Source organism: Balaenoptera musculus, chromosome 6 (assembly GCF_009873245.2).
Source record: "Balaenoptera musculus isolate JJ_BM4_2016_0621 chromosome 6, mBalMus1.pri.v3, whole genome shotgun sequence".
NCBI classification, from domain to species: domain Eukaryota; kingdom Metazoa; phylum Chordata; class Mammalia; order Artiodactyla; family Balaenopteridae; genus Balaenoptera; species Balaenoptera musculus.
In genome coordinates this window covers 69,335,761-69,357,702 of record NC_045790.1, presented here as the reverse complement: position 1 = coordinate 69,357,702, position 21,942 = coordinate 69,335,761, and the positions used below count along the sequence as shown (strand labels likewise).

At 37.9% G+C, this 21,942-nt stretch overlaps 1 protein-coding gene across 1 annotated transcript in view; it reads right to left on the bottom strand.

Annotated features, from left to right (window-relative positions):
* The window catches only part of TMC1 (transmembrane channel like 1), a 378,985-nt gene that overhangs the window by 152,673 nt on the left and 204,370 nt on the right, over nucleotides 1-21,942 (bottom strand). The window contains 1 exon segment of the mRNA XM_036856685.1: nucleotides 2,712-2,963. The gene's annotated coding sequence lies outside the window, so the exon portion shown is untranslated.

Below are 21,942 nucleotides of genomic sequence, written 5' to 3'. Positions count from 1 at the left end.
CAGCTCGGGGGGAGAGGGAGGGTGGGAGGGAGATGCAAGAGGGAGGAGATATGGGGATATATGTATATGTATAGCTGATTCACTTTCTTATAAAGCGGAAACTAACACACCATTGTAAAGTAATGATACTCCAATAAAGATGTTTTAAAAAAAAAGAATTAGCTATAACCACAGTTGAGAAAAGAAAGCCTGTATTTTCCAAAGGCAAGAGAATAAAGTACTCTGTAAAATATCACATGATCTAATCATCTGCTGCTTAATTTTTTTTGTTGTTTGCTCCACTAATACTGCTGAAGGTATTTGGGGACCTGAAATTACTATAAATAAAAGTACTGCTATCCCTGATGGCAAAAGAAAAGAACTTTTGGAACATGCTCTACTTTTCATTGCCAAAATTATATTCTCTTGGGCCACACTAAAGAAGTACGTGAAATCTTCCCAGTTGAAAATCAGATTTAAACCAGTGGTACGTTCAGCCCCAGCGCGTGCACACATGCTCGCGTGCACACAAACACGCACACATACCAGAAGTTCTCTGAAGCTCAGCTTCTGTTTATCGCACAGCCAAGATTCGTACGTGCCTTCTGTGTGCCTTCCTTGAGGCTAAAAGGCATTTACATCCATCTGCCAACCAGATGAACCCAGGGAAAAAGTCACAAAGTCTACACAAATGAGGATGACACAAGTATTTGTGCAGAATAAATTTGCCAAGATTTTTTTCCCTCTACCCTTATCCCATACCCCATGCAAGCTGTTTTTAAGTCCCACATACTGCAGTTTCCCTTCTGCTGACAGCTCAAATCATCTCCTCCAGGACTTTGTGTTCTCAGGCCGCATTCCAGGCAATTCTCCATGATTAAATGTAGAATGTGTAGCCCCTAGTATGGTGCTAAGCACAACAAAACGTGCTCAATGCACAAGCGTTCGTTTCTAACTTTTCAAACCCCTCTGAGCACTCACAGAATTATCCTCCACACCTTTCCACACAGGGTCAAAGTTATTGCCCCAGGCAGGGCTTCTCAAATGCTGAGAAATGCCCACAAAATTTCCATTTTAGAGGCTTCTAATATCTTAAAATATGAAAAAATGCCAAAACCAGATGTTTAAAGATAATAGTACCTTTTAAACTTTTACACCTAACAAAAGAATGTTTTTAAATATAATATACTCGATGGTGATATTTACAAGGTAACTATAGAATCTATAAAAAAATGTTACAGCCAGTATAGCCCAGGAATGCAACAGGAGTCAAACATGCATGCTATTCCTCACCTTCCAAGTCTGTTAATCGTGTTTTGTTTATGTGTAAAGGCTCATTGGGAAGTGACATTTGAAATAGAAATTTCAAGTCCTTTGAAACGTAAACTCTTCATTCAAAAAGCCTTACTCCCATCCTCATCATAGTGCTTACCTCCACGCATCTTTGGCAAGGAAACCACAAGCAAATAATGAAAGAGTTAGGGATAAGATTTGCCCTGAAAAGAAGGGGGAAAGAGAGACTTAGAGGAGCCAAATGCAGCCATTATGTCCAGATCTACTTACAGGTTGAATTGAAAAGAATTTCTTTCCACAACCCCCTGGCAACTCATTCCCTGTTGCCAAGGAGGCCTTGACCTCCCCCTTGGATAAGCAGAGCCCCACACCAGCCTCCCAAGAGAGTGAACTGTCATGGGAGCTCTGACAATCAGGCCAATGAATTATCAGGCTATGACTAGAATAATTTTCCCTAGACTTTTCTGGTGAAAGTAAGCTATTCCTCCTGCAGAGATGCTTCAGGAGTTTATAACTTGTAAACTGAGATTGTTTTTCTGAAGTAATTACAAGCCACCAATGAACACTGAACACTGAGTACTATTTTAAATGATGAGCTATTTTACTTTCAAGAGAAATAAACAATGAGAGATTTAAAGTGATTATAATGACAGACAAACACACAGAGTAATGCATTTATAACTGGAAACTGCAGGTTAAAGTATGACACTAAATATATACCAGGACATGATATACCCATGCTTTTGTGGAATTGTAAGGTTCATGACATGATGTGATTGTTTTATGGGTTACTGAATTGTAGAAAAAATTATATACAGACGAATAGTATGCAGAAAGTCAGCATGATGCAGTAAAACAGCATGGGATTTGGTGTCCTTCTCATCTTCTCCTCTCTCCTTATCTCTGCAATCTGGCGTCTGCCCCCATCATTGCCTAGCCCCTAGTTTCCCTGAAACTACTTTTACCAACAAGGTAAACTCACTGTTGCTCAATCCAAAGAACACTTTTCAGTCTTTGTCTTACTTGATCTCCCTCTACAGTATTTGACTCTGTGGAAAATGCCCTCTTTCTTCATACTCTCATTCTTGACTTCCTTAACATTCACCTCTCTTGGATGTCATCTGATAACTCCTTCTCAGTCTCCTTGCAAATTCTTCTTTCGTCTTGATCGCTTCAGTGTTATTGCTAAAGGTGCCACTGTGGGTTCTTTTTTTTCTTCTCAATGTACATTATCTCCCTGATGACTTCATCTATGACTTCAAGTGCTTTTTCCTTGCTAAAGGACTTCCTGATCTGTACCACCATGTCTGATCTCTCTCCTGAGCTCCAGAACTATAGAGCTAACTGCCTATCAGACATTGTATCAGTTATCTATTACTGTAAAACAAACCACCCCCAAATAGTAACTCAAATCAATGGTAATTATTTATTTTACTCACAAGTCTGGAGGTCAGCTTGGCTCAGCTGGTAGTTCTGACTGCATGCAGGTCCCTCACGTAGTTGTGGTCAGACAATGGTTGGGGCTGACAGCATCTCAAAGTCTTCTTCCTTCAATTGTCTGTTACCCAGGATGGAAGCCTTCAATAGCTGGAGACTTGAACTCTGGGCCATCTCTCTCTATATGTAAGTATGTGGTCACTCCATGTGGTGGCCCCAGGGTAGGCAGACTTCTTACATGATAGCTGAAAGCTCTGAAAAAGAACCCATGTTCAGAACCGATCTAACATTCAGAGCAAGGCCACGTTAGTCTCCTATTGGACACAATCTCACAGAATACCAACCTTAGACAAGGTTACTCTGGGATCATGACAGGATGAAATAAATAAAGGCCTCTTCATAACTTTGTGTAAGTACAGACAAAAGACATATCACTATGGCAACTGCAAAATGTCCAACCATAGAATTACCCCCACATTCTGACAACACACAATCTAGACCAAATTTCTTTCTTAAACCTTCCCCCAAATCACCCAACCAAATCCCAAATCCTATAATGAGTTCTTTCTAACACATTCCTACTGAAACATCCTGTGGTTTCCCGTGATATGCATTCTCCTTTTCTACAAAGTAACAAATGCAACTTGTTTAGCTACCACTGTGTTCCTGGTGGGCTTTGACTGAAGGGCACTGACAGCTCCCAATATTATTCCATTTTATGGATGTATCCTCGTTTATTTAACTAATCCTTTATTGTTGAGCTTTTAACTTCTATGTCAGTCAAGGTCCAGTTGGGAGACAGAAACCACAACAGTTATTTGAACAGGGAAAAATTAATACCCCAAAAAAAAACTACTAAAAGAGGTAAGAGTGGGCTCTAAGGGGGCTCTAACTTTAAATTACTTGCTCTTTTAATTTGTGATAGTTGGACCTCTTAAAGCCCACTTTTACCTCTTTTAGTAGTTATTTTGGGGGGGTATTAATTTTTCCCTGTTCAAATAACTGTTGTGGTTTCTGTCTCCCAACTGGACCTTGACTGATATAGAACTTAAAAGCTCAACAATAAAGGATTAGTGAAATAAACGAGGATACATCCATAAAATGGAATAATATTGGGAGCTGTCAGTGCCCTTCAATCAAAGCCCACCAGGAACAAAATAAAGAAAAATAATAAAATAAACAAAATAAAAACAAAAATAAAGAAATGGGACATAATTAAACTCAAAAGCTTTTGCAGAGCAAAGGAAACCATAAACAAAACAAAAAGACAACCCACCGAATGGGAGAAAATATTTGCAAACGTCGTAACCTACAAGGGATTAGTCTTCAAAATTTACAAACAGCTCATGCAGCTCAATATCAAAAAAAAAAAAAAAAAAAACCCAATCAAAAAATGGGCAGAAGACATTAAATAGACATTTCTCCAGAGAAGACATACAGATGGCCAAGAGGCACATGAAAAGATGTTCAACATTGCTAATTATTAGAGAAATGCAAATCAAAACTATAATGAGATATCACCTCATACCAGTCAGAATGGCCATCATTAAAAAAATCTACAAACAATAAATGCTGGAAAGGGTGTGAAGAAAAGGGAACCCTCCTACACTGTTGGTGGGAATGTAAATTGGTACAGTCACTATGGAGAACAGTATGGAGGCTCCTTAAGCAACTAAAAATAGAGTGACCATATGATCTAGCAATCCCACTCCTGGGCATATATCCAGAAAAAAACATGGTTCAAAAGGATACTTGCACCCCAATGTTCATTGCAGCACTGTTTACAATAGCCAAGACATGGAAACAACCTAAGTGTCCATCGACAGATGAATGGATAAAGAAGATGTGGTACATACATGCAAAGGAATATCACTCAGCCATTAAAAAGAATGAAATAGTGCCATTTGCAGCAACATGGATAGACCTGGAGATTATCATACTAAGTGAAGTAAGTCAGACAGAGAAAAACAAATATCATATGGTATCACTTATATGCAGAATCTAAAAAAAAGATACAAATGAACTTATTTATAAAACAGAAACAGACTCACAGAGAACAACTTACGGTTACCGGTGGGGGAAAGGGTTGAAGGGAGGGATAGATTGGGAGTTTGGGATTGACAAGTACACACTGCTATATTTAAAACAGATTACCAACAGGACCTACTGTATAGCACAGGGAACGCTCTTAATATCCTGTAATAACCTAAATGGGAAAAGAATTTGAAAAAGAATAGATACATGTATATGTATAACTGAATCACTTTGCTGTACACCTGAAACTAACACGACATTGTTAAACAACTATGCTCCAATTAAAAAAACAAAAGCAGGTACTACCTCTAACCTGAGGAATAGGGACAATAAAGGACTAGGAGAAGCCCTCTGGGCCCCAAGGCTGAGATTCAAACCTCTTCAAAGAGGGAGTCGCTACCACAGGTAGCCTGCAGTGGCAAAAAAAAAAAAAAAAAAACTTGGCTGAGGGCACAGGCTGGCACTGATCTGTAAAAACAGTTCATCACTGCTGCTGGGTGTGGATAGGCAGGAGCTGGTAGGCAGGAGCTGGTCTGCAGGAGTGACCTGCCTTTGCTGGTTGGTGTGGGCGGGCCAGAGTGTGTCTGTTGAAGTGGCCAGCATTGCTTGTGGGTGCAGACAGCTGAAGCTGCTCTCAAGTGGCTGCAGATAGGCAGAGATGGCCTGAGGGTGCAGCTCAAGCTCCTGCTTATGGCTGTGGGGCTCAGAATGTATACGGAGGGCTGGAACCTGGAAGAGAAGTGTTTTCTTGCAACTACTGCACCCAGTGCCCTCTACTGATGAAATGAATATCCCGCCAGCTGGCAAAAGAAATGTTTATAGGACTTAGCTAGAGTAACACAAAGGAAGACAAAGAAGGGTGAATTTGGAGCTCAGAGACAATAAACTGATAACTGGCACCTTGTAAGTTTTCACTGTTATAACTATTATCAACATTCACATAAATCTTTATGGATATCTTATTATTTTCCTTAGGATAAATTACTGAGTCCAAAGACTCAAACATTTAAACAACTTTGGATATATAATAATAATAATAATAACAAAACTTTTCCATAAAGCTGTGCAAATTTATGTTCATTCCAGCAGAATATGAATATATGAAGAACAAGCACACTCTGGGCAGTTCTAGCAGGCTGATGTGTTGGAACAAATCCTTACACAGTGAGTGATCTTAGCTGACTGCCCAGCTTAGCCAGCTCCTGTTCTCCACTCATTTTTTTGTGGAGTCTTTCTCTAACGTGATTTTGTGGGTTTTTTGTTTGTTTGTTAAAATAGCTAGCAAAGCAGAGATAAAACTAAGATTCTAAAGTTGGAAAAAAATTTTTAATGAAACATGAGACTATCCACAAATGACATCTGATTCTTTTTTTTTTTTTTTTTTTTTGACATCTGATTCTTGAAAAAAATGTGATTCAGGAAAGCCAAGGTCCATGTCCACATTTTGAAATTGAGGACTTGGGACATATTTAGGACGTCTCCTCACTAATGTCAAGGTTCTCATACACTAACTTGCAGGTTTGTTATGAGGATCAGTAATGACATATATAAAACACCCAGGAGGAGTCAATACATAGTAGCTTTATTTCCCAAGAGCATTGCTGTTAAACTGCTAAGAATCCAAGTGTATATATTTTCCATGTATATATATATATATATATATATATGCCAAAGTTGTTTTCATTAACGATGTAAGTACAACTCCTCATTCCCGAGCTATAAATGTGCTACAATAAAGTTATGCCCTGATGACTATTAATTACAGATTTGATGGTATTTCTTTCCAGCTTCTTAACAAATACCATTTGTCTTTAACTGCATTCACTGCAATAAAATCTCAATGCAATGATCGAAAGTGGAAGGGAATCAGATATTACATGTTCTTTGCATTTGTCTTTGTTCCCAATGCACTTAATTTTTATTACCATTTGGGCACTTATCCTGCCTATGCTGTGACAGGCGGGGATACTCACCACTATACTAATGAGGAAAATGACTATCTTGCCTACGTTGTAATAAACCATTTACATGTGTCTTCATTTTAAGAAGACTCCGTGAAGCAAAAGCCCATTTGGAGTAATTATCAATATTTCTAGCATTGTGCTTTATATGTGTAAGTTCCTTAAATATCAGGGGTGCAAACACAAATGCTTTCATGGACCAGGTATGTTATCATAAATAAATGAAACTGGAATAATTTAAAATAGTAGGGATCCATGGGGGACATACAAAATTGGAGAAAGCTTACCCCATCTAAAGACATTTATACAAAATAAAATAAATTAAATTAAATGATAAAATAAAACAAAAGATACTAGGGAAAAAAATCTACAACCTGCACTAGACTGTTAGCCCACTTATGACTTCTGTATGAATCCTGGGTAAACTGAATTAGATGCTGAAATAGTGTTAAGAAAGAACTAAAACTGGGTTCACCAAAGAAAATCAGGACTCATTTCTGAGCCAGAAGTCCCACTGATTCTAGCTCAGTCCCTGGAGCTCCTCACTCTCTAACTCCCTTTGGCTTCCATGATGCCAGCACCTCCCCATTCTTCCCCATATCATTCCCCCCCCGTGCACTGCATTTGAGGCGTTAATTTTTTTTTTTTACTGTAAAACTCACTAACATAAAATACACTGTTTTAACCATTAAAAAGTGTAAAATTTATGGCATTTAGTACATTCAAATGCTTTGCAACCATCACCACTATCTAGTTTCAAAACATTTTCATCATCCCAAAAAGAGACCCTACCATTAAACAGTCACTCCCCATGTCACTCTCCCCCAGTGCCTGGCAACCACTGGTTTCTTTCTGTGAGAACTTTGTTTTTGTTTGTTATTGCATCCTCAGTTCAGCCAACATCCAAAGTAAATTAGATCAGAACTCAAGTCTGATAAGATGAGAAAACAGAGCACTGAGTTGGGGCACAAAAAAAGCTCTCCAGTTGTGCTTTCTGGATTCAAAGTTAGGACAGAAGGGAACACTAGTGATAAGCCCCTTTGCTCTCCTCAGTCTGGCTAAAGAGTCCATCACCTCACTCCAGAATAAAAAGATATGACAGGTCTCCTATTCTCTCAGTTTTTAACTGCAGTTTCACTTTCTTCTATCTAGTTTTTTTATTCTTTTTAACACAAATATGTTCTAACTTGCAACTTATTGAAATACAATTAATTTGAAGATTGAAGTTTGAGGTAATTTCCCTACTGAAGTTTTTTTCCTGTTCTCCCTTGGTCATTTCTCTTCTTTTTCCCTAAATTGTGGCTGATTATATATTCTGTTGCCCCTCCAAATGCTATTGCTTTATGCTTTGAGTCAGCTGAAAATGAGTTTACTATGCCTGGTATAAACACTCGCACAATCTTTCTTGTATCAAAGTGCTTTCCTTGGCTGAATCGGGATTGTCGATTGATGGTGTCAGTCTCCTTGGAACCATGTGAGGCACTCTGGATTGGGAGGAGTCCCCTCCGAGGCTGAATCTCTCTAAATGGTGAATTGCCAGCTAGTTATACCAATACATCGAAATACCTCTTGAGGTGCAACGTAATCACTATAAATCTACACTGACCAGATCTTGGGATTCTTGGAGGTCAATCTTTTAGTCACTTATTCATCAGTCCATGATAAATTCACTTGTACCAAATTTGGCCATTTTTCTTTCTTTTTTTTTTTTTTTAACACCTTTATTGGAGTATAATTGCTTTACAATGATGTGTTAGTTTCTGCTTTATAATGAAGTGAATCAGCTATACATATACATATATCCCCATATCTCCTCCCTCTTACGTCTCCCTCCCACCCTCCCTATCCCACCCCCCTAAGTGGTCACAGAGCACTGCGCTGATCTCCCTGTGCTATGTGGCTGCTTCCCACTACCTATATATTTTACATTTGGTAGTATATATATGTCCATGCAACTCTCTCACTTCATCCCAGCTTACCCTTCCCCCTCCCCGTGTTCTCAAGTCCATTCTCTACGTCTGCATCTTTATTCCTGTCCTGCCCCTAGGTTCTTCATAACCTTTTTTTTTTTTTTAGATTCCATACATATGTGTTAGCACATGGTGTTTGTTCTTCTATTTCTGACTTACTTCACTCTGTATGACAGACTCTAGGTCCATCCACCTCACTACAAATAACTCAATTTCGTTTCTTTTTATGGCTGAGTAATATTCCATTGTATATATGTGCCACATCTTTATCCATTCATCTGTCGATGGACACTTAGGTTGCTTCCATGTCCTGGCTATTGTAAACAGAGCTGCAATGAACTTTGTGGTAGATCACTCTTTTTGAATTATGGTTTTCTAAGGGCATATGCCCAGTAGTGGGATTGCTGGGTCGTATGGTAGTTCTATTTTTAGTTTTTTAAGGAAACTCCATACTGTTCAACATAGTGGCTGTATCAATTTACATTCCCACCAACAGTGCAAGAGGGTTCCCTTTTCTCCACACCCTCTCCAGCATTTATTGTTTGTAGACTTTTGGATGATGGTCATTCTGACTGGTGCGAGGTGTTACCTCATTGTAGTTTTGATTTGCATTTCTCTAATGATTAGTGATGTTGAGCATCCTTTCATGTGTTTGTTGGCAATCTGTATATCTTCTTTGGAGAAATGTCTATTTAGGTCTTCTGCCCATTTTTGGATTGGGTTGTTTGTTTTTGTGAGATGGAGCTGCATGAGCTGCTTGTAAATTTTGGAGATTAATCCTTTGTCAGTTGCTTTGTTGGCAAATATTTTCTCCCATTCTGAGGGTTGTCTTTTCGTCTTGTTTAGGGTTTCCTTTGCTGTGCAAAAGCTTTTAAGTTTCATTAGGTCCCATTTGTTTATTTTTGTTTTTATTTCCATTTCTCTAGGAGGTGGGTCAAAAGGATCTTGGTGTGATTTATGTCATAGAATGTTCTGCCTATGTTTTCCTCTAAGAGTTTTATAGTGTCTGGTCTTACATTTAGGTCTTTAATCCATTTTGAGTTTATTTTTGTGTATGGTGTTAGGGAGCGTTCTACTTTCAATCTTTTACATGCAGCTGTCCAGTTTTCCCAGCACCACTTATTGAAGAGGTCGTCTTTTCTCCATTGTATACGCTTGCCTCCTTTATCAAAAATAAGGTGACCATATATGCGTGGGTTTATCACTGGGCTTCCTATCCTGTTCCATTGATCTATATTTCTGTTTTTGTGCCAGTACCATACTGTCTTGATTACTGTAGCTTTGTAGTATAGTCTGAAGTCAGGGAGCCTAATTCCTCCAGCTCCGTTTTTCTTTCTCAAGATTGCTTTGGCTATTCGGGTTCTCTTGTGTTTCCATACAATTTGTGAAATTTTTTGTTCTAGTTCTGTGAAAAATGCCATTGGTAGTTTGATAGGGATTGCATTGAATCTGTAGATTGCTTTGGGTAGTATAGTCATTTTCAAAATGTTGATTCTTCCAATCCAAGAACATGGCATACCTCTCCAACTGTTTGTATTGTCTTTAATTTCTTTCAACAGTGTCTTATAGTTTTCTGCATACAGGTCTTTTGTCTTCTTAGGTAAGTTTATTCCTAGGTATTTTATTCTTTTTGTTGCAATGGTAATGGGAGTGTTTCCTTAATTTCTCTTTCAGATGTTTCATCATTAGTGCATAGGAATACAAGAGATTTCTGTGCATTAATTTTGCATCCTGCTACTTTACCAAATTCATTGATTAGCCATAATAGTCTTCTGGTAGCATCTTTAGAATTCTCTATGTGTAGTATCATGTCATCTGCAAACAGTGACAGCTTTACTTCTTTTCCAATTTGGGTTCCTTTTATTTCTTTGTCTTCTCTGATTGCTGTGGCTAACACTTCCAAAACTATGTTGAATAATTGTGGTGAGAGTGGGTAACCTTGTCTTGTTCCTGATCTTAGAGGAAATGGTTTCAGTTTTTCACCATTGAGAATGATGTTGGCTGTGCGTTTGTCATATACGGCGTTTATTATGTAGAGGTAAGTTCCCTCTATGCCTACGTTCTGGAGGGTTTTTATCATAAATGGGTGTTGAATTTTGTCGAAAGCTTTTTCTGCATCTACTGAGAAGATCATATGGTTTTTCTCCTTCAATATGTTAATTTGGTGTTATCACATTGATTGATTTGAGTACATTGAAGAATGCTTGCATTCCTGGGATAAACCCCACTTGATCATGGTGCATGATCCTTTTAATGTGCTGTTGGATTCCGTTTGCTAGTATTCTGTTGAGAATTTTTGCATTTATGTTCATCAGTGATATTGGCCTGTAGTTTTCTTTCTTTCTGACACCTTTGTCTGGTTTTGGTATCAGGGTGATGGGGGCCTCGTAGAATGAGTTTGGGAGCATTCCTCCCTCTGCTATATTTTGGAAGAGTTTGAGAAGGATGGGTGTTAGCTCTTCTCTAAATGTTCGATAGAATGCACCTGTGAAGCCATCTGGTCCTGGGCTTTTGTTTGTTGGAAGATTTTTAATCATAGTTTCAATTTCAGTGCTTGTGATTGGTCTGTTTATATTTTCTACTTCTTCCTGGTTCAGTCTTGGAAGGTTGTGCTTTTCCAAGAATTTGTCCTTTTCTTTCAGGTTGTCCATTTTATTGGCATATAGTTGCTTGTAGTAGTCTCTCATGATCCATTGTATTTCTGCAGTGTCAGTTGTTACTTCTGCTTTTTCATTTCTAATTCTGTTGATTTGAGTCTTCTCCCTTTTTTTCTTGATGAGTCTGGCTAATGGTTTATCAATTTTGTTTATCTTCTCAAAGAACCAGCTTTTAGTTTTATTAATCTTTGCCATTGTTTCCTTCATTTCTTTTTCATTTATTTCTGATCTGATCTTTATGATTTCTTTCCTTCTGCTAACTTTGGGGTTTTTTCATCCTTCTTTCTCTAATTGCTTTAGGTGTAAGGTGAGGTTGTTTATTTGAGATGTTTCTTGTTTCTTGAGGTAGGATAGTATTGCTATAAACTTCCCTCTTAGAACCGCTTTTGCTGCATCCCATAGGTTTTTGGTCATCATGTTTTCATTGTCATTTGTTTCTAGGTATTTTTTGATTTTCTCTTTGATTTCTTCAGTGATCTCTTGGTTACTTAGTAGTGTATTAGCTTCCATGTGTTTATATATTTTACAGATTTTTTTCCTGTAATTGATATCTAGTCTCATAGGATTGCAGTCGGAAAAGATACTTGATACAATTTCAATTTTCTTAAATTTACCAAGGCTTGATTTGTGACCCAAGATATGATCTATCTTGAAGAATGTTCCATGAGCACTTGAGAAGAAAGTATAATCTTTTGTTTTGGGATGGAATGTCCTAAAAATATCAATTAAGTCCATCTTGTTTAATGTATCATTTAAAGCTTGTGTTTCCTTATTTATTTTCATTTTGGATGATCTGTCCATTGGTGAAAGTGGGGTGTTAAAGTCCCCTACTATGATTGTGTTACTGTCGATTTCCCCTTTTATGGCTGTTAGCATTTGCCTTATGTATTGAGGTGCTCCTATGTTGGGTGCATAAATATTTACAATTGTTATATCTTCTTCTTGGATTGATCCCTTGATCATTATGTAGTGTCCTTCTTTGCCTCTTGTAAATAGTCTTTATTTTAAAGTCTATCTTGTCTGATGTGAGAATTGCTACTCCAGCTTTCTTTTGATTTCCATTTGCATGGAATATCTTTTTCCATCCCCTCACTTTCAGTCTGTATGTGTTCCTAGGTCTGAAATGGGTCTCTTGTAGACAGCATATATACGGGTCTTGTTTTTGTATCCATTCAGTCAGTCTATGTCTTCTGGTTGGAGCATTTAATCCATTTACATTTAAGGTAATTATCGATACATATGTTCCTATTACCATTTTCTTAATTGTTTTGGGTTTGTTATTGTAGGTCTTTTCCTTCTCTTGTGTTTCCTGCCTAGAGAAGTTCCTTTAGCATTTGTTGTAAAGCTGGTTTGGTGGTGCTGAATTCTCTTAACTTTTGCTTGTTTGTATAGGTTTTAATTTCTCTGTCAAATCTGAATAAGATCCTTGCTGGGTAGAGTAATCTTGGTTGTTGGTTTTTCCCTTTCATCACTTTAAATATGTCCTGCCACTCCCTTCTGGCTTATAGAGTTTCTGCTGAAAGATCAGCTGTTAACCTTATGGAGATTCCCTTGTGTGTTATTTGTTGTTTTTCCCTTGCTGCTTTTAATATTTTTTCCTTGTATTTAATTTTTGACCGTTTGATTAGTATGTGTCTTGGCGTGTTTCTCCTTGGATTTATCCTGTATAGGACTCTCTGCGCTTCCTGGACTTCATTGACTATTTCCTTTCTCATATTAGGGAAGTTTTCACCTATAATCTCTTCAAATATTTTCTCAGTCCCTTTCTTTTTCTCTTCTTCTTCTGGGACCCCTATAATTCGAATGTTGGTGTGTTTAATGTTGTCCCAGAGGTCTCTGAGACTGTCTTCAATTCTTTTCATTTTTTTTTTTTTTTATTTACGAACACTTTTTTAATGACAACAGATGGTAAATTTATACAAGTTACACGTTAGAATATAATGAATACAAAATCCATCCAGATAACAGTTAGAAAAACATCACCCACAAAAGTAAATCTGATTCAAGTGGGTAAAGAACTCAAGCCCCCCATTTTGATAATTACACGCAGCTTTCAAGGTAGCGCATCTAAAATCTGCCCCTTGTCAGGGCACTATTCAAGACTACAGCATATTCAGTGACTCTAGCGACTTCAAAGATTTTAACACTTTTAGCATCAAGGTCAAGAGAAATCTTGTAACAGGTTCACTATGCAAAAAAAACAAGAAAATGTGAACGTTTTCTGCAAACTGTAAGGTGCTGTGCAGATGTTAGCTATTGCTATTATTACTGTTCAGTGAGATTTCACTGAACTTGAGAAAAAGGAAGACTAGTCTGTAACTGACAAATATGACCTATAGAACATCTTCAAAGGAACACAGATATTACTTTCAAGCACACGTAGCAACAAAACAGGCAAGGAAAGTGTGGCCAGGAGTGATAGTAAGTTGAGGAATTCCAGAGTACTTTAATGAATATATAAAGGCTTAATCTGTTCACAGGTTACATGTAATATTTATCGTTAGGTTCCCAAAGTCCCTGAAAATAATTTATTTTCTCAGGTGACCCTTCCCCCTACAAAAAGGAAAAAGAAATCTTGTCAAGTTGTGAGTGTGCTGCTTCAGGCCAGCTCTTGCAAACACTATCTTAAATGGAAGAGCAGAGGCTGCGTGAATCAACTTGTACCATAGGCAAACCATTTATAAAATGGCCTACCAACAATCTACAACTTCACTTGAGCATAAATAAAACAATAAACATGAACTTGTCTGGAGACAAGAAATATACACTAGATACATTTAAAACAGGATATAAATTCTTTGTCTCATGTACCTCCAGCTTTCATCTTTACTTGGGTACACCCTATCTGTTTAACTGTTTTTACTGGTCTCCTTGGGTACTCTAGCTGTATATATAAAATATATATGAAAACAGAAAATAAACACCAAACAAGTTAAGCAGTTGCTTTTTGGGCAAAGCTGATGAGATCTTTATGATGAAAATAATCTTATAGTATATTTCTGTTAGATTCCCATGAAATGCAGGTTGGTTTTTTTTTTTTTTCTTTTTTATGGAGGGTTTAAATTTCTTCAGCAGTTCAAAACTGAATTCTGCTGTCACATGTAAAATGGTATCCACTTGAAGAGCTAATGACATCAGATGCATTCTACAGCAGACTTTTCATTTTTTAGTACAATGAGAATAAAGATTGTATTCTGGGGGGCAAAATGGGAGGTGAGGTGAAGAAGGTCATGTGTTAAATCAGTAGCCCGTACTGACACTTCAAGTTACACTCCCTAATTGAGGTTATTCTTACAATCAGTTTTCAAACAATAGTGAACATATTCCTACCTTATAACATTTATATAAGGGCTCAATTGTAGCTTTCCTTTCTATACATCCTGAAGTATATACATTGTACAAGAGGAAATCACTGAGACATCTTGAAAAATAAATCTATTTGTCAAATACCATGTTATTTCAACAGCAGCAAACTACTCAGTTAACAGTTAAAACCCTAAGAAAATATTAACTGGTGTGAAAACAACTGTATATTGTAATAACCCCAAACATCAACCTTAGCATCCGATTCTAACTTTCAAATGCTGGGTACCTTTTCCAAGAGGAAATTACATCTGCTTTTGCATGAATCCCCGATTTAAATACTTGCAGAAACACACCCATGTTATCTACTCAGCAAATGTCTGAAATCAAACAAAACAATCCAACACTGGACATTAACGTTTTACAAATAGCATAAGATCCCAAAAGTACAAGAAAAACCTTGACATTATAGAAAAAGAAATTAGGTGGACAAATTCTAAGTACAAGGCATCTAAAGAGGGGACCATCTAGAAATCTACCATACAGTACACTAGACTCAATCTGGAGTATCCTACAATTTCATATTAAATTTGTACAATTTTATACCAAAACTGTAGTCTTTTTAAGAAAACATTTTACATTTAGAATAACTACTTAAGACATTTAAACTGTAGATAACATTTAACTATAAACAAGAATAAAAAATAGTCCTACAATAATCATCTTTTATTTCTTCTCAATAATTAAATAAACACAAATGCCTTCTCTGCTTTTATGCCTAACTACCTCTCTACTCCTTTAGTCTCATTCCACAACATCAAAAGTAGGGGTGAACAAACAAAATCAGTAATGGCAAACACTCACAGCAAGGGCCATTGTATTAGGGATTATCAACGACAGGAAATTTGTACAATGAGATATCTAGTTAAGAGTAACCTAGTAGAGAATGGACCCGAGGATACGGGGAGGGGGAAGGGCAAGCTGGGACAAAGCGAGACAGTGGCATGGACACACACACACTACCAAACGCAAAATAGCTAGTGGGAAGCAGCCACACAGCACAGGGAGATCAGCTAGGCGTCCTATGACCACCCAGAGGGGTGGGTCATTCTTTTTTCTTTATTCTGCTCTGTGGTAGTTATTTCCAATATTTTATCTTCCAGGTCACTTATCCGTTCTTCTGCCTCAGTTATTCTGCTATTGATTCCTTCTAGAGAATTTTTAATTTCATTTATTGTGTTGTTCATCATTGTTTGCTCTTTAGTTCTTCTAGGTCCCTGTCAAACATTTCTTGTATTTCCAAGATTTTGGGTCATCTTTACTGTCATTACTCTGAATGTTTTTTCTGGTAGACTGCCTATTTCCTCTTCATTCGTTTGGTCTGGTGGGTTTTTACCTTGCTCCTTCATCTGCTGTGTGTTTCTCTGTCTTCTCATTTTGCTTAACTTACTGTGTTTGGGGCCTCCTTTTCACAGGTTGCAGGTTTGTAGTTCCCGTTGGTTTTGGTGTCTGCCCCCCAGTAGCTAAGGTTGGTTCAGTGGGTTGTGTAGGCTTCCTGGTAGAGGGGACTGGTGCCTGTGTTCTAGTGGATGAGACTGGATCTTGTCTTTCTGGTGAGCAGGACTGCATCCGGTGGTGTGTTTTGGGGTGTCTGTGACCTTATTATGATTTTAGGCAGCCTGTCTGCTAATGGGTGGGGTTGTGTTCCTGTCTTGCTAGTTGTTTGGCATAGGGTGTCCAGCACTGTAGCTTGCTGGTCGTCGAGTGGAGCTTGGTCTTAGTGTTGAGATGGAGATCTCTGGGAGACCTTTCACCATTTGATATTATGTGAGCCGGGAGGTCTCTGGTGGACCAATGTCCTGAACTCGGCTCTCCCACCTCAGAGGCAGAGGCCTGACACTCGGCCAGAACACCAAGACCCTGTCAGCCACACAGCTCTTCTTTAGGGCTTAGCCTAGTTTTGTTTGCCTGTAGTGGGCTGTGTGCAGAAGCCTCGCACCTAACACATGGGATTAGTGTTCCCAGCGAAGAACCACTGCAAGCAACATGACAATTTGGTGCGCAGCCTTGTGCAGAAGCGCTGCCCAGGAAACCTCAATTCCTACCTTTGTTTTTAATCTCACTAGAGATGCGCACTCAAATAACCATGATTTAAAATCACTTGAGGGGCTTCCCTGGTGGCGCAGTGGTTGAGAATCTGCCTGCCAATGCAGGGGACACAGGTTCGAGCCCTGGTCTGGGAAGATCCCACATGCCGCGGAGCAACTAGGCCCATGAGCCACAACTACTGAGCCTGCACATCTGGAGCCTGTGCTCCACAACAAGAGAGGCCGCGACAGTGAGAGGCACGCGCACCGCGATGAAGAGTGGCCCCCGCTCGCCGCAACTAGAGAAAGCCCTCGCACAGTAATGAAGACCCAACACAGCCAAAAATAAATAAATAAATAAATTTTTTTAAAAATCACTTGAAATCATTTACTTGTGTAGTTTTGCCACCAACTCGATTCACCGTTAATATGTTTATTTTTACTTTCTTTTAAGAAATTGTTCCTTTTTATTTTGCCTTTTTTCTAATTATAGAAAATATTAACTTGGTTCCAAAGTCATATCTACTAGCAAGCTATACCCAGAGGAGTCTCACTTGTTCTATCCCCATCCTTTTCATCATTTTCTTCTCCATTCAGATATATGTATAACGTGAGAGAGAGAGAGAGAGATTTTAAGGAATTGGCTCACAAAATTGTGGAGAGTGACAAGTCTAAACTTTGCAGGGAAAGTCACCAAGCTGGAAATTCAGGTTAAGAGTTGATTTTGCAGCCTTGAGGTCAAATTCCTTCTTCTTTGGGAACTCTCAGTCTTTGCTTTTAAGGCCTTCAACTGATGGAATGAGGTCCACCCACATTAGAAGGGTAATCTACCTTACTCAAAGTCTATTGACTTAAATGTTACTCACACATAAAAAATACCTCCACAGCAACATTTAGACCAGTTTGACCAAACAACTGTGCACCACAGCCTAGCCAAGATGACACAAAATTAACCATCACCTTACACATATATATTTATATTCATATGTATATGTACAAACACATACCCATACTCACATACTCTTCTTGGATAAATGGTAGTTTACGAGTCATGTTTCCTCTATCTTGCTTTTTCACTTAACAGTTTATCCTCAAGATTACCCCTGGCTGTGTATAGAAATGGTCCTCATGCCCTCTCTCAGCTGCATAATATTTCATTATATGGATATTACATCACGAGTTCACAGTCTCTATTGGTGGTCATTTGAGTTGTTTCCACTCTTGCTCTTACAAGTCATGCTGCAGTGGATAGCCTTTTCATGTGCTGTCATTTTGTAAAACGCATGTAAATGCCTGTGTGATGAATGAAATTATTTTGGAAGCTTTGAAATTCACGGTGGTCTTTTAACATTTGGTATTGTCTCAGTTAACATATTTGAATCATGCAGCCGCTATCATGTGAGGGTCTAAGAAAATCTCTAACACTTAAAAAGAGTCCTCATACTGGACTATATCCAGGAACCAATCCTCCAAAGATAACAAGGGATGACTTTATATAAACCCTGGACATTATATATGCATATATATATATATATATATATATATATATATATATATATACACATACATATTTTCATTTTAACTTTCCCCAACGTTTCACATCTAGTATGCAATAAACCTGAGATTCAAACCCAGATCTCTCTGTTCCACTAAACAACCCAGACTAAAACAGGCCAGTGGTTTTCTATGACTTGGGGAAATTAAGATAGAAGTGGTTGTGATTCACGGAAAGAGACCTGGGATCTGAATCCAGATAATTGTAGCCCAGCTCTACTATGAAGTAGCTTTGTGAATTTGGACATGTCCCTGAACCTCTCTGGATTTCAGCTTCCTCATTTGCAACGTAGGAGGGCCAGATTAGGTCATGGCTTTACAGATCTAAAATTCTGTGAATTTCCTATACTGGCAAAACATCTCTTTTATGACAGAGTAAAGACTTAAACAATATTCTTCCTTTTTTGGCTGTGGAGTTTCTTATTACATCTAAGCATCAACCAATGGGGTCAAAGAGAGACTGGGAAATTTTTCTGCAAACTTGGAAAGCGTCTATTCCAAATATTTTAATGCTAAAGGATGACCATTTGATTGAAGGATATGGTTAAAAAATATTATACACTATCTTGGAAATACCATGTTGGAGTAGAAAAGCCACTTTGGAAATTACTCAGTATTACCCCCTCACTTTACTGATGCAAGTTATGTGATTTCTCCAAGACCACACAGCTTACTTGTATTATAGACAGCTTTATTACCTGGGTTATTAAGATCAAACATACCATAATGCCTTCAAAATTATCTTATCATATTCACCACAAAAATACAGAAAAGGAAAGCAGTGTAAGAGAGTGGTTAAGTGTAGGCTGTGAAATTAAATTGCCTGGGTGAAAATTCCAACAGTGTTACTTTGTGATTTTGAACCAATTATGTAATCTCTTCATGCCTCAGTTCTCTTCATCTGGTAAATGAGGGTGACAATAATTGCACATATCTCTAGTTTACCAGGAGAATTAAGATAGTAAATCCAGGAAAACTGTTTAGTATATTGTCTGGCACATAGGAAATAATCAATACTAGGGAGGATTAAGATTATATTGTGTATTTGATACATTGGCTAAATTTGGTTTCATGTTTCAATTGTATTTCTTTCCCTGGTACTCAGGGTCAGAATTATTCTAAACTGACCTTTTAAGGATTGTCAATCTATAAGTTAGACTATGATAAAAGCATCCAATAGAAAAAAATGAACTCTAAAATTAATTTTAAAAAGAATGGACCCAGGTATAGAGCTGTTTTCCACTGTAGTACACTAGAGTCAAGTTATTTCCTTGAAAACCCTGTAAAAATGACTCAGAAGTCATATATAAGTAACATCTCATCCACTGTTCTTCTCCAAATTTTTGTCCTCCATTAAGCAGTCAATGATCTGATTTTTGCCAGTGTATGGACATTGCTAAAACATCACCATATTTAAATGACAGTGATTAAATCCATTTAACACACTGTGTATGAATTTCAAAAGGTCTATATGACTGTTTATCTCATCTTTATGGACCTTTAAACTTAATAGCTTTGGTTGCAATAAAGAAGTGATTTCCAAAAGTTAAGCATCTCTTCAAAGCTACTGCCAGACTGTTTAGTTGATCAAAATTATGATGTCATCCAGACACAGATCTCTGTGTGTCCTTGCTCTTCAACTTGTCCACTAATTAATGATATAGTGGTGGGGTGTGTGGGGAGTGAGATATGGTCCCCTGTCTGTTAATGAAGACATTAGTCAAAAGAAATATCAGTTCAGTTCAGGGAATAAAAATGTCGCCGTTTTGCTCTGGTTCAATTGTTTTAGGATGATATATAGGTTCATTTAAAACTCATAGTACAATAACCCATGTTGGATTTATCAATTCCTCTCCTTCCCCATCTGAAATGTTAAGGTAGCCAGTCTTAAACACAGAGCCCCAGAAGATTATAATCAAAAGAACTACCTCACTGCACATTCCCCAAGCATACCCCTCCTACAGTTGTGCTAATCAAAAATGTCTACAGACATTGCCAAACATCCCCTAAGGGGTAAAATCTTCCCAGATTGAGAATCAGTCTCTGCATCCAACAGAAGACTGCTTGTCCTAGACCAGGGATTAGTAAATTACAGCCCATAGGCCAAAAATAAAACCCACTGCCTATCTTTGTAAATAAAGTTTTATTGAAACACATGTATATTCATTCACTTACTTATTGTCTATGCTGCTTTCTCACTAAAAGAGCAGAATCGAGGAATGGTGACAGGTATTGTATAACCCATAAAACCAAAAATATTTACTATCTGGCTCTTTAGGAAAAAAATTTGCCAACTCCTGTACTAGTCTACTGATTTCAAACATTTTTTTAGTGATGACAACTTTTTATAATGAAATCTTACATAAGAATTGTGTCAGACAGGGTCCAGATGGAACTTTCAACTTGGGTAATTTGAGAAAGTAAAGCATATGCAGAATAATTTATATAGGCAATTTCAAACGTGTGTCAGAGTATAGAGAAATCACGAAGGGCTAAGAAAGCTGGGCATTATTTCCGTCTCTAGGCCTGAAGGGGAGAGGACCAAAACGACCTTATAGGAAGGGAGCCAGAAGAATGAATACCTCCCTCACATTCTCCCTTTCTCCAGTCTCAGACCAGTGTTCCCCAATGGCTAAATCCAAACAGAAGCTGGAGAGCAAGATAACCCACTGATATGGTCCTTATTCATCAGCCTACCAGGTCACAGAGCAGAATGTAGAGGGTGGAAAGTAGACCTGGGGGGCAAACAGAAAAGAAACCCAGCATAGAGCCCTAATAACCGAAACTGATCAAAGCAAAGTTTCTGTCATGTTTAGTGGGGGAAGGTATTGAGATCAGCACAGGTTGGCCTTATCTCGAACCCACTGGTCCAAGTTGAAATAGAGAACACAGTTTGAAAAGTCTCCTAAATCCCCTTCTGGTCTTCTGACTTCATTTGTCTCCTTTCTGAAGCAAAATCCCATAGTCAGATATTTCAATGCTGTCTTTTCTAACAAACTTCAATCCTTAAACCCATTTCCGCCATTCAAACCTTAAATCCCAAGTACCCGACATGCCCCCATCCCTCTCCTGCCTGCTACCTTCTCTGTTCATGTCCTCAAGCTACTAAACATTGGTAGAAAAAATTTAAATACCCTGATTACTGAATCTCTTCAATGTCATAATACCAGATAACAGGGGCCTAACTGCTTGCTCAGCTTCCCATGACTTTCGGCCCTTAACAAAAACTGCCTGAATATCCTAATCACCAAATCTGATAGCCTTTTCCTAAAACTTCATCAACCTTAACTTCTTCGCATCAAAAGATCTTGCCATTATTCCTTCCATCTTGGTTTACTTCTTCTGGCTTCCAAAGCACCATATATTCTTTTTTTTTTTTTTAATTGAAGTATACTGATTTACAATGTTGTGTTAGTTTCAGGTGTATAGCAAAGTGATTCAGTTATACATATATGTATATCTATTCTTTTTCATATTATTTTCCCATATAGGTTATTACAAAATATTGAGTATAGTTCCCTGTGCTATACAGTAGGTCCTTGTTGGTTATCTATTTTATATATAGTAGTGCATATATGTTAATCCCAAACTCCTAATTTATCTCTCCCCCACACTCTTTCCCCTTTGGTAACCATAAGTTTGTTTTCTATGTCTGTGAGTCTATTTC